The sequence below is a fragment of the Cyanistes caeruleus genome, chromosome 1, assembly GCF_971803275.1.
Source record: "Cyanistes caeruleus chromosome 1, bCyaCae1.hap1.1, whole genome shotgun sequence".
NCBI lineage: Eukaryota > Metazoa > Chordata > Aves > Passeriformes > Paridae > Cyanistes > Cyanistes caeruleus.
In genome coordinates this window covers 116,397,885-116,404,099 of record NC_141701.1, presented here as the reverse complement: position 1 = coordinate 116,404,099, position 6,215 = coordinate 116,397,885, and the positions used below count along the sequence as shown (strand labels likewise).

The 6,215-nt window shown below is 37.7% G+C and overlaps 1 long non-coding RNA gene across 1 annotated transcript; it reads left to right on the top strand.

Annotated features, from left to right (window-relative positions):
- The first annotated feature begins 1,076 nt into the window (after positions 1-1,076).
- LOC147655844 (uncharacterized) lies at positions 1,077-5,924 on the top strand. The gene is made up of 2 exons (XR_015276801.1): positions 1,077-3,849; positions 4,831-5,924. It is a non-coding gene; the product is annotated as an uncharacterized LOC147655844 (long non-coding RNA).
- Positions 5,925-6,215: the final 291 nt, after the last annotated feature.

The following is a 6,215-nucleotide window of genomic DNA, read 5'->3' as shown; positions in this document are numbered from 1 at the left end:
CTAAAATTCTCAGAAATATTGAAGTGCATGCACAGAAAAACTGAAGAGGAGGAATCAACGAAAGGGATTTCATTTTAGCTGAATACACTGTATGGCATCTTGATTTTATACTGGTGTGTGGAAGCATTGACTTGCAATGATTTTGGTGTAAATCACAGGCTTTGATGTGCAGAAAGGTTATGGACCATTTTATATGAAGTAATAATATTTAGTAATTCTATTGAACTAATTACCAGTTACTTTGACATTTAATGAAATTAGTAACACTAAGCATGATGTGAGGGCAGCTTTTATGGACTTAAACTTCAATCAATTGAATGTGAGTCAAAGGTGCCATTTTTGCTGATGGTGGTGAAAAATGGATGATGGCATTTGCTAAAGAGTTTCTTGTATTCATTATTCTAGATAGAATAATTGCTCCTAGGCAAACTGGGAAGAGCTGTTCTTGTTCTTAGTGACAAGAGGAAGATGCAAGATTGTAAATAAACAAAATCCTTGTTATTTTTTGTTAGTTACTTGTTATTACAGGGTCCTCTGTTTTACAGGGTTCTGAGTTGGATGCCTTCTACAGGTAGGACTGCAGTTTGGCTTTACATGAACCTGAAGTTGAGAATTGTACTTGATGCTGAATTCTTCTTCCCAGCATCTACTTTTGCCTCCCAATATGGTTTGAGTCAGTAGAGAGACAGAATCTCACCAGGCAAGTCAGGTACAGATTTAGGGCTGGTTTGCCTTAAAGGCACGATGGATTCAACTGACTCAAGATGCTTGGCTCTTCAAATGCAAATCCAAAGACTGCATTGATCTATGACTCATATAAGGTTTCCTTGTTTTTGCTTCTGAAATAAACAGTTGCCTCAAGGGCTGGCTGATCCATGCAGCATTTTCCTTCTCTCCTTTCCCCTTGAGAGTAGTGGGTACTTTTGTGCAGTGTGCTATTTGTACAATGTGGTTCCAGTGTCCCATGCTGCACAAAAGTACCATTGATTTTTTTTACAAATTTTTACAATGCGATTCTGATTTTACACTCAGGATACATAAACATAGACTAGGGAATTTCTGGCAAGAGGCAAAGGTGGAGCATGGCCTAAATTTGTAAAAAAAAATGCTCATACTGTAGTGAAAACAAAAATACATCACATGGAAGAATGAGTAGTTGTGCCAGAGTCAGTCATGCTATTGTCTTATCATGTTCCTTATTCACAAGCTGGTGAAATTCAACCCCGTTACTCACATTTGATCCAGCATTGCTGTATAATTGATGATAAAGCGGGAGACAGAAATTAGAAAAATATTTCAATGTGGAAAAATGAATAGATTTTTTTTTTTTTTCCATTGTGTAAAGAGATTAATTGTCACTTACTTGGTTTTATGTTACAGATCACTGGCACAGCAGTATGGAGAAGCTTGTATGAAAGCTGTCTGCACAAGCCCAGCTCTACTCACTGCTAAAAGTTATTAATTCTTTTAGAAATTTTTAGAAAGAAAATTAAAAACTTGCTCAGACATATCCTTTCTGATGTTTTTGGAACATTCTGTGACACAGATGTGGCCAGGAACAAACTATGAGTTATATCATTTAGGACTATTCCCAAATCAGGTTGGACTGGGCTTTAAATTACATGAATTCCTTCAGCAAAAATTCTAAGGCCTGGCCAGACCAGAAGGGCATACATTAATAATAGTGATAAGCTCCTCTCTGCAGCCAGTTTGTAAATCTGTGTCCAACATTACCAGGCCAGTAGTAATGTTGTGAATGAAGTTATTGTGTTGAATCTGTTCATGGAGCATGCTGTTCTTGTGCCATGCCATTCCTCCAGTAGACTCCATCAGCTGCCAGGCAAGAGGAGTTCATATCTGTAGAGAGTGAGATGCCAACCCTCCCTGACATGGGTTTGGAGATTATGATAAAAGAGAAGGGAAAAAATACCAAATGAGCGCATGGGTTAATGGCTGCTATTTTAGTCTCTTGGGGACACTGCCAGCTGCCATTAAGTCAAAGTAGCCCTCAGGCTCTACTTGGTTTCATGATGAATAATTTAGGCTTTCCTGGTGCAGAGCCAGGTTGCATTGGCTTTATATGATAGATTCTACAGATCTCCACTGTGAGCACAGGAGTGTAAATATATGGTGGCACATATGGGTGTGATGGATCAGCCTCCTGTGTTCTGTCCAACAGCAGCAGCAATAATATTGATATGAACTGGAGATTCTGTATAACCTTACAAATGTCCTCCTTGAGATCTTGATACTTTGGTTTGGTGGAACTTATTGCCAGTCAAAAATCTTCTTTGGTTTTAAGAAGTCAAAAATGGGACTGGACATTTTTCTACCCATTGAAAAAAGTGGTTCATATCTGGGTAAATAACTGAAAATGGCTTCTTACTGTTCAGGAAGTACAATCAATTTGAAATTAGGATTATGGAAACATCTGTGGAAACTCAAGTGTCATCTCAATTTGGGCTCATTCAGATCCTGTATTTTTTCTACTTTCCAAGCAGTGAATTTAAAATCTAATCCTAATTAACACACATAGTTTAATTATAGCCAACAAAATATTCTCCTAAAATTGTGTGTGGTATCTGGGGGGGTCGGGTATGGAGGGAGGAGGCAAGGAGGAAACCAAACAATTGTTCACTGATTGTAAAAATCCTTGTTAGTAATATGTATCTTTAAAGACTTTAAACATACAATGAAATTTTTCTCTCATGAATCAAAGTGGCATAAAAAGTGCAAAGTAAGCATAGCACTCATACTCTCTTTTTCTCATTTCTCATTTCTTGGTAATTTGAAACAAAGGAACTGCACTGGAATTTAAAACTTTCCTTTTTGAACCAATTTCCTCATAACTTATCACATAAAATATACAATGCTGCTGCAGGTAGAAACAAATAAATCATGGATGTCATGGACAGATCTTGGGAAGATTTTGAAATTTGAGAGGGACACTGAAAAAGCTGGGGTGGTCTGCTGCTACAGACTTCGTTGTACATCAGCAGAACTCTTTGGCAGTACTGGATGGTTTGGAAGTCTTCTGAGATTTTCAATACTTCTGACTTGTTTTAGCACAACAGGCCTGAAAATGAAAATATCATATTAGGCTTCTTAGGAATGCTAACATTCCTGGACCAGACCTCAGAGTGCAAAGTATCCCAGTTTAGGGATACTGTAGCCCCTTAGGGGGAGCACTCAGGACCTTTTTACTTGCAGGGTCTCTTACTTTACCCTGAAGTCAAACATCTTGCCTGTGCCCTTGTATGCACTTTGAATCCAGAGTCCTGTTCCCCTGGTCCCCCAGTGCAGTGTTTCATGTCCACCAGATCAACCACGATATTTGAACAGTTGCTTAGAGTTCTGCTCTGACCATTGGTAAGATATTTTTTCCCAGACACATTGAGAAAAAGTTTTTGGGATGATATAATGGGAATCAAGAAATGTCAGCCTAATACTTCATTGAAAACAAAACAGTGCCCTATTATTAACTTCCTCTAAGTCACACCATTCCTGCTGTGTTCTGCTTTTCTTTGAGGCTCTGTTAATATATTTCATGTCACAGAGAGTTGTCCATTATCAGATGAATCGTATAATGTCAAATGTCCTCAAACTTTGATCAGCACCACTTCTTGTGCATTTCCAGGCTCTTGCTGTTTTGTCATTTATATACATCTTTCTACTGCATATTCCGTGTGAAAAAGTTTTCCTTCACAAGGTTGTCCTAGTGATCATGTAGCAATAAAAGTAGATGGATCTAGGCTTCTTATTGATGTCTTTCCAAGAGGTGTCAAGATCAGCATTTTTCCTGTCCTAGCAGTAAACTAAAAGAGAATCCAGCAGCCTTGGCTTGACAAGGTCAGATATTTTTTAACTTCATAAAAAGAAAAAGGAGATTAAAATAAAAAATGGACTTGGTAACATTTTTTAATATGTCCCTTTCTGTCAAACATGACATGTTTGATACAATGAATGACAAAGTTTTTCTCCTTTTTTGGATCAGATTTATTTCTGCTTTCAGCAGGAAAAGGTTAATTTTGGGGTCAGCAGTAGCTGATCTGAATTTTCTACTTTTTTTTAAGAGTGACAGGAGATTAGGAGACATAATTTCTCTATGAAAGTTTAACTCAGCCCTAAATCCCATCAGTAACTCTAAGAACATAATGTAGATAAAATTTGGAGCAACAAATTAAAATAGGAGATTATTATTGCAGAAATGGACCTTTTCCTCAGCTGGTTCTCATATATTCCTTTGCACTGTATCCACTTGACTAAAAGTAAATATTCCTATTATAATGTGAGCTCTGTGACAGCCATAGAAAACTGATCTGAGATCTCTTTCATGTCATGTTCCACATCTCATTGTTGGAGCAATTCTAATAGCAGTTGCTTTATTACCACTTCTGATGGAAGAGGCAACAAGAATATTCAGATTTTCAGATCCCAAATGAATTTTAAAGTATAGACAGTGACTAAAATCATCTTTTGATTTCAGCTGAGCAAGTTTATTCCTGAGCAAATATGGAGATTCACTTTTCTGACATAGGCTTTGATTTTAAAGACTTCATTGACTATGTTTGTATGGACAGCATTTTCTTGATTTGGAGGTCAAACAACATAAGTTTTTGTCCTAAGTGCATACTTTGTCTTGAATCCAAGGAGTAGGTATTACAGTAGCAGTGATAGTTTGCTTTCCTTATCCTTTTGTCCCTACAGTGAATTGTAACAGTTTCTTCTGGCAGTTTGCTCACAAGACAACATGGGACCAAGCTTACAATACTGTTTTCTGAATTCTCCTCTGTTACTTGAAAAAAACATTTCCCCTCATCATTTTTGCAGGTGCTGTGTTGAAAGAGAAGTAGGAAGAATGCCTGAAAGGGATCAACCATTGCTTTTGTGAACAAATACCAGCAATCAAGCTGACATTATTGCATGGAGAGGGAGTAAAATTTGAAAATTGTAGTACTTCTGCTTCATTCCTCTGCCTCAAGATTCTGGGCATGGACTGGTATTGAAGGTGACTTTAACTGCATTTAAATAAGTGCAAAGAGAGACCAATCATCTGCTATTTTGTCTGAATTAGAAATACTCCTAGGTGGAAATCATTCCCATGCCTTCTGGAATATCAGTGCTATGTGGCTACTTCATGTCTATCTAGAGTAAGGTACAGAGGTAAATGTCACTTGGAATTCTGAAATATCTAATCTTAGAAGCTTCTGCCAGCTCAGAGGAGAGCAGCTAGTTTATTTTGTAGGACAGGTGAAAGTACATGATTCCTACCTTCTTGTCTCTGTACAGGAATGTCAGAAACATCAGGAGTTTGGTCTTAGTTTTTTTCATCTTTGTGTATGGGATTCAACCAACTTAATGAAGGGAATCATTCCATCCTCCCTAATCAGAGCTGGTCAGCAGAAGAAAGGGAGACATCCAGCAGCACCTGAGAATCAAGTCAAGGCTGCCACTTTCAGACATCATGGGGATAGACTCAGGGAAGGAACATGGATAAGAGATATACTTAATTGCCCATAGCAAGGCAACCTGACTAAAGGACCTGGGACTCTGAACACAGCCTTAGCCTTGCTACTCTAAGAACAGAATCATTAAGGGGGCTGTGCAGCAACTGTGTCTTTCTCAAAACTATCTTAAGAACAGTCTTTCTTCCCTACACACATAATGAGGTGATTCCCGATGGTGCTTCATCAACTTGTTGGTTCTTAAACCAACCCTTAGCTTTTTGCCCTAGATATTTCTCAGCTTTTCTCAGTTAGTAACTATTCAGAGAAAGAATAAAGCTGTAATTATTCTTAACTGTAAATCATAGATGTGGTATTATATGCCCCAAGAATGACATGGGATAAAAATGAGCTTGAAATATACTCTGTAGCAAAATTGTGGAAAGCTAAAAAAAATAATAAAATATATCACACAGCTACACACATGAGCAGTTAAAATCATGTGAGAATTATGTATTCAGAACTGCAAATGCTTTTTCAACATACTAAAACACAAGTGGGTTAAATTTATCACCTTCCATTTTAATTTAAAAGATGTAGGAGAACATGTAGCTGAGGATTTTCTAAAAGAAGTAGCGATTTGAGCATGTTGGGGGTGGTGGTGGAATTGCTTGTAGTTTTATTCATTTAGGCATATCTTATCACTCCTCCTTTTCTTCCTTCTTGGAGGGCAATGAGAGAACCCAGATGCCAAGCTGTGGAACATGTTCT